Source organism: Bufo gargarizans, chromosome 5 (genome assembly GCF_014858855.1).
Source record: "Bufo gargarizans isolate SCDJY-AF-19 chromosome 5, ASM1485885v1, whole genome shotgun sequence".
Lineage (NCBI taxonomy): Eukaryota > Metazoa > Chordata > Amphibia > Anura > Bufonidae > Bufo > Bufo gargarizans.
The window spans coordinates 476,049,657-476,059,197 of record NC_058084.1 but is presented as its reverse complement, the minus strand read 5'-3'; positions in this window follow the sequence as shown (position 1 = coordinate 476,059,197).

The following is a 9,541-nucleotide window of genomic DNA, read 5'->3' as shown; positions in this document are numbered from 1 at the left end:
CAGGGTCTGCGACATAAAGAGCCAGCTGACCCTGTTGAAGGCTTTCTCCGCATCCGTACTGACCAAGACCAAAGGCTTAGAGGATCTCTTGGCCCAATTTACAAGATGGAGAAGCCGCACCATGTTTTCAGACCCCTGTCTGCCATGGACAAAACCTACTTGCTCCTCATGAACAATGTCAGGAAGAACATCCTGAAGCCTGGTAGCCAAAATCTTCGCCCACCACTTCACATCATTATTAAGCCCTTGTTTTCCTTATGGAGGACAGTAATGTGCGCCAATAAGGAGTGGGGAGCAAGGGAGCCCCCAGTCAGAAGGTAGTTGCACAAATTCTTGAAACGGGGGATTAAAACATCCTGAAAGGATTTATAATACGCAATGGAGAATCCGTCGGGGCCGGGGCTTTTACCTGATGGGATAGACATGAGAACCTTATGAATCTCTGAGTCAGAAATGGGCCTAGTCAGAAGGGAAGCTTTGGATGAGGATATGGAAGGGAGGTTCAGGGTCTGCAAAAATGTATCTGTGGCTTTAGAGAGATCACCGGGGGTAGTCCCATTGGGAGGGGGTAAATTATACAAAGCCTCATAGAAGGTGCAAAACGCCTTGGCGACATCCGGGGTAGACTTATGCACCTTTCCCTTGGAGTCCTTAATAGAGGAAACAGAGTCAGAAAACTGCTTCTTGGCAATGGCCGACATCAGTCTGTTTCCTCTATTCCCATGGGCATAGGCTTTAAATCGGGAACGCAGGACCAGCTTTGCAGAAGTGACATTCAACAATTTTTTTAAACGTGTTCTGGCTTCAGTTAGCTCTGCTAGGGTGTGTATAGCCTGTGATTCCTTGTGGGAGGATTCAAGACGAGCAATGGTCGCCAGTAAGGCATCTAAAGCTTGTGTCCTTTGCTTTTTCACATAAGCCCCCAAGGCAATGAGTTCCCCCCTTAGGACTACCTTGTGGGATTCCCATAATATGGAAGGAGAAGGAGGGGAGTCTGGGGTGTCATTAAGCGCAAAAAATTTAATGATTTTCCTAAAATATGACGTAAAGTCATGATTTTATGAAAGACACGGAGGCGAGTATTGCTTAACCCTTTCTTTACTGACACACAATAGCAGCAAAGAATTCAACAAGAAAATCAGCCAATGGGCACACGACCCTCCCCCTTAGTCCTAGTATAAAGGGAACACCCCTACAGCCTGTCTTCCTCTTTCTTTGACTCGAAGACTCCATCCACCGAACACACTGGAACAACCGGCACCAGGAAACTCCAACGAAACGAACACCTCATCCTCGAAGAACGACCCAGGAAAGATGACGTCAAAACCAGAACCTGACGAATGAAACGCACAGCAGTCCAAGCGACTCAATGAGGTCCACCTTAAAAAGAAAACAAAGAAAAGAATAACAGCAACGACGTCAAAGCCGCGTACATTATACCTACGTCCGGAATCAACCGACAAGTCAATATGATAATAATAAATTAACATCAATCCAATAAACAACAAAACACGAACAACGTGAACAACACCCCAACAGAGCACATACGAAAGACCCCCAGGGAGGGAAAAACTAACTAACGGGTGGGGCAATACTCGCCTCTGTGTCTTTCATAAAATCATGACTTTACGTCATATTTTAGGAAAATCAATTTTATATCAAGACACGGAGGCTCCTATTGCTAGTTTAAAGCCCATCAACAATAGAGGCGAAAGGATGCGGACCCGGACGGAAGTAAAACTCCCTAAACGTGGAGACCCGCGACCAATCTGCCAACCTCATGACGTCCTCCAGGCGAGCACCGGAAAGAGTCAAGGAGGTCGCAGCCGCCCCCCGAACAGAATGTGCCGTGAAAATTGAGGTGTCAATGCCAGCGAGGGACAAGACCCACTTCACCCAACGGGAGAGGGTAACAGTAGCTACCGGGGCAAAGGGCCTCCGGAAGGAAACAAATAATTGAGGAGCCGAAGAGGACCGCAAGGAAAGAGTCCTGGACTCGTACTCCCGCAGACAGGCGACCGGGCAGAGAGCCGCCGACGAAGGAAAGGCGGGGTAAGAAACCGACGTAATGTTAGTCTTAGTACGCCGCGAGATGTTGAACGTGACGCCCTCAGGAGTGAACGACCGGGCGTCGTGATCCAAAGCCCGAACATCGGACACCCTTTTACAAGAGACCAGGCAAAAAAGGGTAACCAACTTCGCCGACAGCTGGCGAAGGGACAAATCCTCATTGGCGTGCCAGGCAGAAAGGAAAGACAAAACTGAAGAAACATCCCAAGAACTAGAAAAACGAGGTCTAGGAGGTCTCGCAAAACGAGAACCCCTAAGCAAACGGCACACCAGAGGATGACGACCCGCAGGACAACCGTCAAAACCCATATGTCCAGACGAAATAGCCGACCGAAAAACGTTTAAAGTACGATAGGCTTTCCCGTCCTCAAAAAGGGAACTAAGAAATTGAACTATTTCGCCTACAGAGGCCGTAGTGGGATCCACGTGCCGAAGGAGGCACCAACCAGCCCAAGATCTCCAAGCTGCCCTGTAGGCTCTTCTGGTACCCGGGGCCCACGCACTTTCCAACAGGAAAACAGCCGTCTCCGAAAGTTTCTCGGCCCGCCACGACAGCCCGACACCCTGCAGGCCAGTAGCCGAAGGGACCCGTCCAGTATCAGCGGATGAGGTAGGCTCCGAGGGTCCAGCAGCAGCGACATCCGGGACTGGAAGTAGAAGGGGAATCTCCACAAGAAGGTCCAACAGCTGCGGGAACCACGACTGAGTGCCCCAGAAAGGAAGGATCAACACCATCTCCGAGGCTTGCAGGCGGATCTTGGCCAAAATCCGGGGAATCAGCGAAAACGGTGGGAAAGCATATAACACCCCCTCCGGCCACGGTTGAAGAAGAGCATCCACCGCCTCCGCGGCCTGGATCCGGCCTCCAGCTGAAGTATCTGGGAAGTTGGGCGTTCCAGCGTGAAGCGAAAAGGTCTATCGAAAACGGGCCCCAAAGAGACTTCGATGGAAGAGAAAACCACCACATCCAATCTCCAGTCGCTCGAATCCGAGATGTAGCGCGAGTTCCAATCGGCCAGCGTGTTGTGCAATCCCGGAAGGTACTCCGCCACCACCGACACGTCGCGGGACAGACAATAATCCCAAAAGTCTCTGGCCAGGTGCGTCAACATCCTCGAGCGGGTACCCCCCATGGAATTGATGTAACGGACCGCCGAGATGTTGTCCATACGGAGGCGAACACACGCCCTGGCCCTCCCGCAGGTGAAGCTGCGGATCGCGAAAGAACCCGCCAGGAGCTCCAGGGCATTGATGTGCAAGTGGGACTCCGCAGTGGACCAAGGACCTCCCGTGGACACCCCCTCGCAATGGGCGCCCCAACCGTGAAGGCTGGCGTCCGACTCGATCACAACATCCGGCTGTGGGCCAAACAAGGCCCTGCCATTCCAGGCAGAAAGATTGGCAATCCACCACTCCAGCTCGTCTCTGGTCTCCGGATCCAAAGATACCAGATCCGCATAAGAAGCACCGGCCTGCAGATGAGCGATCTTGAGACGCTGGAGGGCCCGATAGTGAAGAGGGGCCGGAAAGATAGCCTGAATGGAAGACGATAGGAGACCGATCACCCTGGCTAAATGACGCAGGGAAACCTGCGACAGAGACAGGGAGTGACGCAGCTCCTTGCGAATCGAACGAACCTTCGCCGGAGGTAGACTGAGAGTCAAGGATAGGGAGTCCACCCGGAACCCTAGAAACTCCATGGACTGAGCAGGAACCAGACAAGACTTCTCCCGGTTGAGTATGAACCCCAGGGCGGAGAGAAGGTGAACCGACATCCGCAGGTGGGACAGCAAGCAGGCACGGTCCTCGGCCATGATCAAAATATCGTCCAGATATATTATCAGTCTCACCCCTCGACAACGAAGCCACGCCACCACCGGGCGCAACAGCTTGGTGAAGCACCAGGGGGCGGACGAAAGTCCGAAGGGGAGACAAGTGAAGCGCCATATCGCCCCCTGCCAGCGGAAGCGAAGAAGATCCCTGGAAGAGCGTGCTATAGGAACCGTCAAGTAGGCATCCTTGAGGTCCAGTTTGGCCATCCAGTCCCCGGGAAGTAGCATGTCCCTGAGGAGATGGATGCCCTCCATTTTGAAATGCCTGTACCTGACAAAGGCATTGAGGGCCTTGAGGTTGATGACTGGACGGAACTGACCGCCCTTCTTCTCTACCAGGAAGATACTGCTGACCACCCCGCCCTGCTCGTGAGGAGGGACCCGTTCCACAGCCCCCTTCAGGTGCAACTTCCTCAACTCGGCGTCTACGAGGTCCTGAGACAACCGGGACCGAAAAGAGGGGGGGAGAGGGGGCGGGACCACCGGGCGATCCACCAGTTCTATATGAAACCCCTGGATCGTGGACAACACCCAGGGATCGCTGGTAATGAACATCCATGCATGCAAAAAATGTCGGAGTCTGCCCCCTACACAATTTTCCGAAAAAGGGAGAAGTGGAGGTAGACTTACCAAATGGGCGTCTGAGATTTTGGTTTCCTCTGTAAGATCTTCCACGTCCGGAAGCACCACGGGAAGGGAAAAAGGACGGTTGGTGTCGCTGCTCATGGGTGGGCTGGCGGTAGGACGTGAAGGAGCCTCGGCCCGAACCACGGGTCTGGAATGAGGAGCGGCCGGACAGACGGCCCCTAATACTGCCGGCCCTAGAGGAAACCCTACTACTAAACACCCTACGCATCGATGCCTGGGCTTTATCCAGGGCGGTAAACGTCCCCACAAACTTCCCCAGCTCCTTAATGAAGGGATCCCCAAAGAGGAATCCTTGGGCTTCCTTCCCCGACTCTGACAGAGCCATATTAGTCAGTTTCGGCTCTATTTTTAGCAAAATAGCTTTGCGTCTCTCAATGCTCAAAGAGGTGTTTGCATTACCTGCCATGCAAATGGCTCTCTGCGCCCAACCACGGAGCTCCACCAGGTCGACCATTTGACCCTCCGCCTTGGCAGACTCTGCCAGATCAAAGATTTTTGTAAGGGGCCCCATAATGTCCGGAGTCTCGCAAACCTTATTAGGTATCGCTGGGCGGGGGCATTCTGCCCGTAGTTTATTCCGTGTCTCCTTGCTAAGGGGTTTACGGACCATGGATTCCAGATAATCAGACACGTGAGGGGCGGGAAGCCACTCCGCGGACCTGGGGTGATGCAGGGAATCCGGGTCAAATAACGGGACCCCCGTCGGATCCACCAGGGAGGTGGAAGGGTCAGGAACCGCCGGATCGACCTCCGCCGGTCGCCGGGGTAAAGAAGAAAAGGAGACGGACGTCCCCTGGACGGGGGACCCATCAATGTCCAAATCCTCTATATCATCATAGGATTCGAAAACCTCCTCATCAGATTCCCTATTGGAATCAGAATCCAGCTCGGGTTGAGACCGGGCAGACTTCCAATGCCGTGCTCGTTCTGCCTGGCGCGGACAGGCTCTTTTGCCCGGCCGAAGCGCGCCGTCATTGGATGGGACAAGGCCATCAGTCACATTAATTCTGGAGGCATCAGGGGCGGGCATAGGAGCGTTGCTAGGGGACACCGTGGTTGAGGTATTGGCGCTAAGCGCTAAAGAAATAGAGTGCGTCAGGACAGAGGACATGGATCCCATGGCCGAGGCAATGGCCTCAGAAATAGATCTTTGCAGGGACAAAGCCTGAGCGTCCTGTGGAGCAGGAGTAGTGCTCCCTGAATGTGGGATGATCCCCAAATTCTGAGGGGACAAGAGAGAGTCCCCAAGGGAAGGGGTCCCCTGGGCTGAGGGGGTGGCATTGTGAAGCGACATAGTGTACAATATTACCCACTGACAATGGTAGCCTAATCTGACTCTGAATAAATAAACCCCAGATAGTAAGCAAACCTAACGCTCTACAGAGAGTAAGTCACCCTGTGTAGAGAGGGGCCGCCGTCCGCTGCTGCCGCCGGAGAGAACTGACACCAAAAGCGGTGCGTCGCTCAAGATGGTGGCCGAAATCTCGCGCGGATTCGCGAGATTTCGCGCGCAAGGAGCGCAAGCGGCGGGAAGCGGCAGCCGGCGACGGGAAGAAAAAAGCACCCAAGATCTCGCGAGAAGCGAGACCTCGGGTACTCGGCGCGCAGAGAAAAGACGCAGACGCGAACAATAGAACCCCCGAACTCCGGCAAGGATCGGAACAGGTTGAAGAGGGGAGGGGGTACAGAAACCACCAGAGGCAAGAGGGGCAGAGGCAGATGCGGTAACCGGACCGCAAGGGAAAACGAAACAACCAACAGAGGGGTATAAATAGAAACCCTATCACCTAATAAGGGGAAAAAACGGCATCCCAAAGCAAACAACAAAGGAATATATCATATCAATGCAAAAAAACTAATCAATATTGCGATAATAAAACCACCAGCCCTGCAGGCAGGGAGGTGGGGTACTTAACTTAGTGTGCAGCAGCAAAGAAAGAGGAAGACAGGCTGTAGGGGTGTTCCCTTTATACTAGGACTAAGGGGGAGGGTCGTGTGCCCATTGGCTGATTTTCTTGTTGAATTCTTTGCTGCTATTGTGTGTCAGTAAAGAAAGGGTTAAGCAATAGGAGCCTCCGTGTCTTGATATAAAATTCAGAGATCAAGGCCTTAATTTTGCAAGCATGCTTAGGGTCTAAAATCAAAGTATCATTGAGACGCCATAAGCGCTCCTTCCTCTGTGGACCGGACAGGGAGAAGGTAATAATAACAGGGGCATGGTCGGATAAGGTGATGTTACCTATCCGGGCTCCAGAGACATTACGTATATGCGAATCAGACAGGAACAGATAATCCAGTCTGTGAAAGGACCTCTTGGCATGCGAGTAGAATGTATAATCTCGGCCATTGGGGTTCAAGGTCCGCCAAACGTCCAAGACTTTAAGTTTTCTCAGGGAGATTTTTAGCCTTTTCAAGAGCTTATAAGACACAGAAGGTCTGCCCACCGAGGTGTCCACCGCTGGCTCCAGGGCAACGTTAAAGTCGCCCCCTAAAACTAATAAACCATCTGAGAAGGAGGATAATAAAGCTAGGGTCTGAACGAGCCATGGTACTTGGCCTTTATTGGGAGCGTACAAATTGGCAAAAGTCACTGGGGAATCGCCTAGAACACCCTTTACGAAAATGTACCTACCCTCGGGGTCTGCTGAGGTAGCCGCGTGCTTAAAGGGAAGGCACTTATGCACAGCTATACTAACCCCCCTACTGGCGGAGTCATGTGTACTATGAAACCACTGAGCAAATTTCTTAAGGGAAAATTGGGAATTTTGCCTGTTCTGAAATGGGTCTCTTGCAGAAACGCCACTGAGACTTTATCCCTCAGAAGGAGAGATAGTGTCTGAGACCTTTTGCATGGCTCGTTCAGCCCATGTGCATTTAGTGAGGCGACTACTATAGAAGACATTTCAGCATACAGTCAAGTAAATAAGAGTATATGACACCCACAGATGCATGGAAAAGCACACAATTGATATGAGCAGAGGGGAGGGGAGGGAAGGGAAGGGGGGGAGAGGAACACAGAACAAAAAATAGGGGAGAGAACATTAAACATTGTAACGGCACCGTTTCAGCAGACAAGGGGCTAAAATCCGTTTAGGCGATATGCCCCTTTCCGAGAGACAGGCACAGCTACTGCAGAACACCAACCTCCCGAACTGGATACAAAATAGCACTCCAAACTGGAACCTCGCGAATAGCTGTCAGGAGAAGAACAGGAAAAGCGTATAGTCAGCTTACACTCCTGGCAATCAGTCTCCAACAGCATACAGGGAATCCCCCCAATAACGAGACAAGGCTCCGTCTTGAGGGTCAAGCAGTGCTCTGAAGTGCTGGCACACCCAGCCTGGTTTTTATTACAGTTTGTTGCAGATACAACATATCCCCACAATGCATCATGGTTTCCTCCCCTCTGTCCCGGAGACGACCGAAGACAATCCAATTATCTCTCAGGACAAAGGGGAGATCACCAATACACATGTGGAGACAACAGGACAGGAATCACCACCCAAACACACAATGGCACACCCCCACAGCAAACACAGACATTTAACATATCCCCAGATAGCTCAAGTCTGAGTGCATATCATTAGGTGAATGGCACTCAGAATACACGAATACAATAATATTAGCTATCTGGGTGCCCTCACATAACATACAATTTAACCGAACGCATAATAACATAAAATACAATTCTACAGACAGATTTAAGCTGTGCGGCCGGTCTGTTTTCTCCTTTAAAGTTACTATGGGCCATAATCCTGAGGCAAGAGGCTTTTAAACAGCCCTCTCCAAAACCCAGTGGCGAGGTTGGTTTCGCCACACATCTCCCCCCCCCCAGGGAAGACTAACCAGATACCTGACCTCACGCCGGTCGGTACCTGAGTTAGTCTGGCAGCCCACCCACAACCCAATACTGGACCTGTAGAATTTAGTAGGCTGTCTCTGTCCAGTGAATCCACCAAGGTTATCTTGGTAGCTGGTACTCCCGGTCTCTGAGTTGCTCCCTGGCTTGGAGTGGAGGTTGCTTTGTGGGCAGGGATCAGCGGTACTCTGCCCTGGTGCCAGCGTTACCACGGAAGAAGCCTGGTTGGAGTCTGGTTGTTGGAGGGGGAAACCGACTGTCTCCCCTTTGGCTAAACTGCCCTGTTGCTGGGGGACAGGAACAACTGTCCCTACCCCCTGTGCTGTAAGTGCAGAGACCACGGTCCCATCTGCACAGTTGTGGGGCTTACTGTCTCCCCCTGGTGCGTTAAGCTGCCGCTGGGGAGAGGGGGTAACGAGCTCCTCTCCCATACATACTTCCAGCCGCTGGGGAGGGCGACCGACCGCCTCCGCTCCCAATACAGTGTCCTGCTGCTGGGGAAAGGAGACTGGGCTCTCTATTCCCTGTAGGACACTCTGCCGCTGGGGGACAGGACCGACTGTCTCTGCCCCCTGTAACTCCGTCTGCCGCTGGGGAATGGAGACTCGGCTCCCAATTTCCAAAAAATCATGCTGCTGCAGGGGGTCAGGAACAACTACCTCTGCCCCCTGTAACTCAGCCTGCCGCTGGGGAGGGAGGACGTTGCTTTCCTTTCCCTGCACTTCACACTGCCGCTGGGGAATGGAGACTAGGCTCCCAATTCCCTGCAGGACCGGCGGAGAGACCTCGGTCCCATCTCTACCGGCCACCTGGGGTCCTTCCCAGTAACACTCTACAATATCTGCCCAGCTGAATGGGTCTGGATCTGGGTCTGTCACCTTACCGTCCTGCTGAGCCTTCTCAATGGAGTGGAAGAGATCTCGGTAGTCCTGCTCCAGTTCCCACTCCAGGGTTGCTAAGTGAGCCAGGTCTTGCTCTACCTCATGGGGGTCATCCCACTCATGCCTAGCCTCCCTCTCATAGAAAATGTCCTGAAGTCTGGACTGTGCAGGGCTCCCGAAGTCAGGCTCTGCAAAGGACTCCCATAACAAGCCAGGACCATCAAACTCCTCTCCCTCTGGCTTGTCATGCT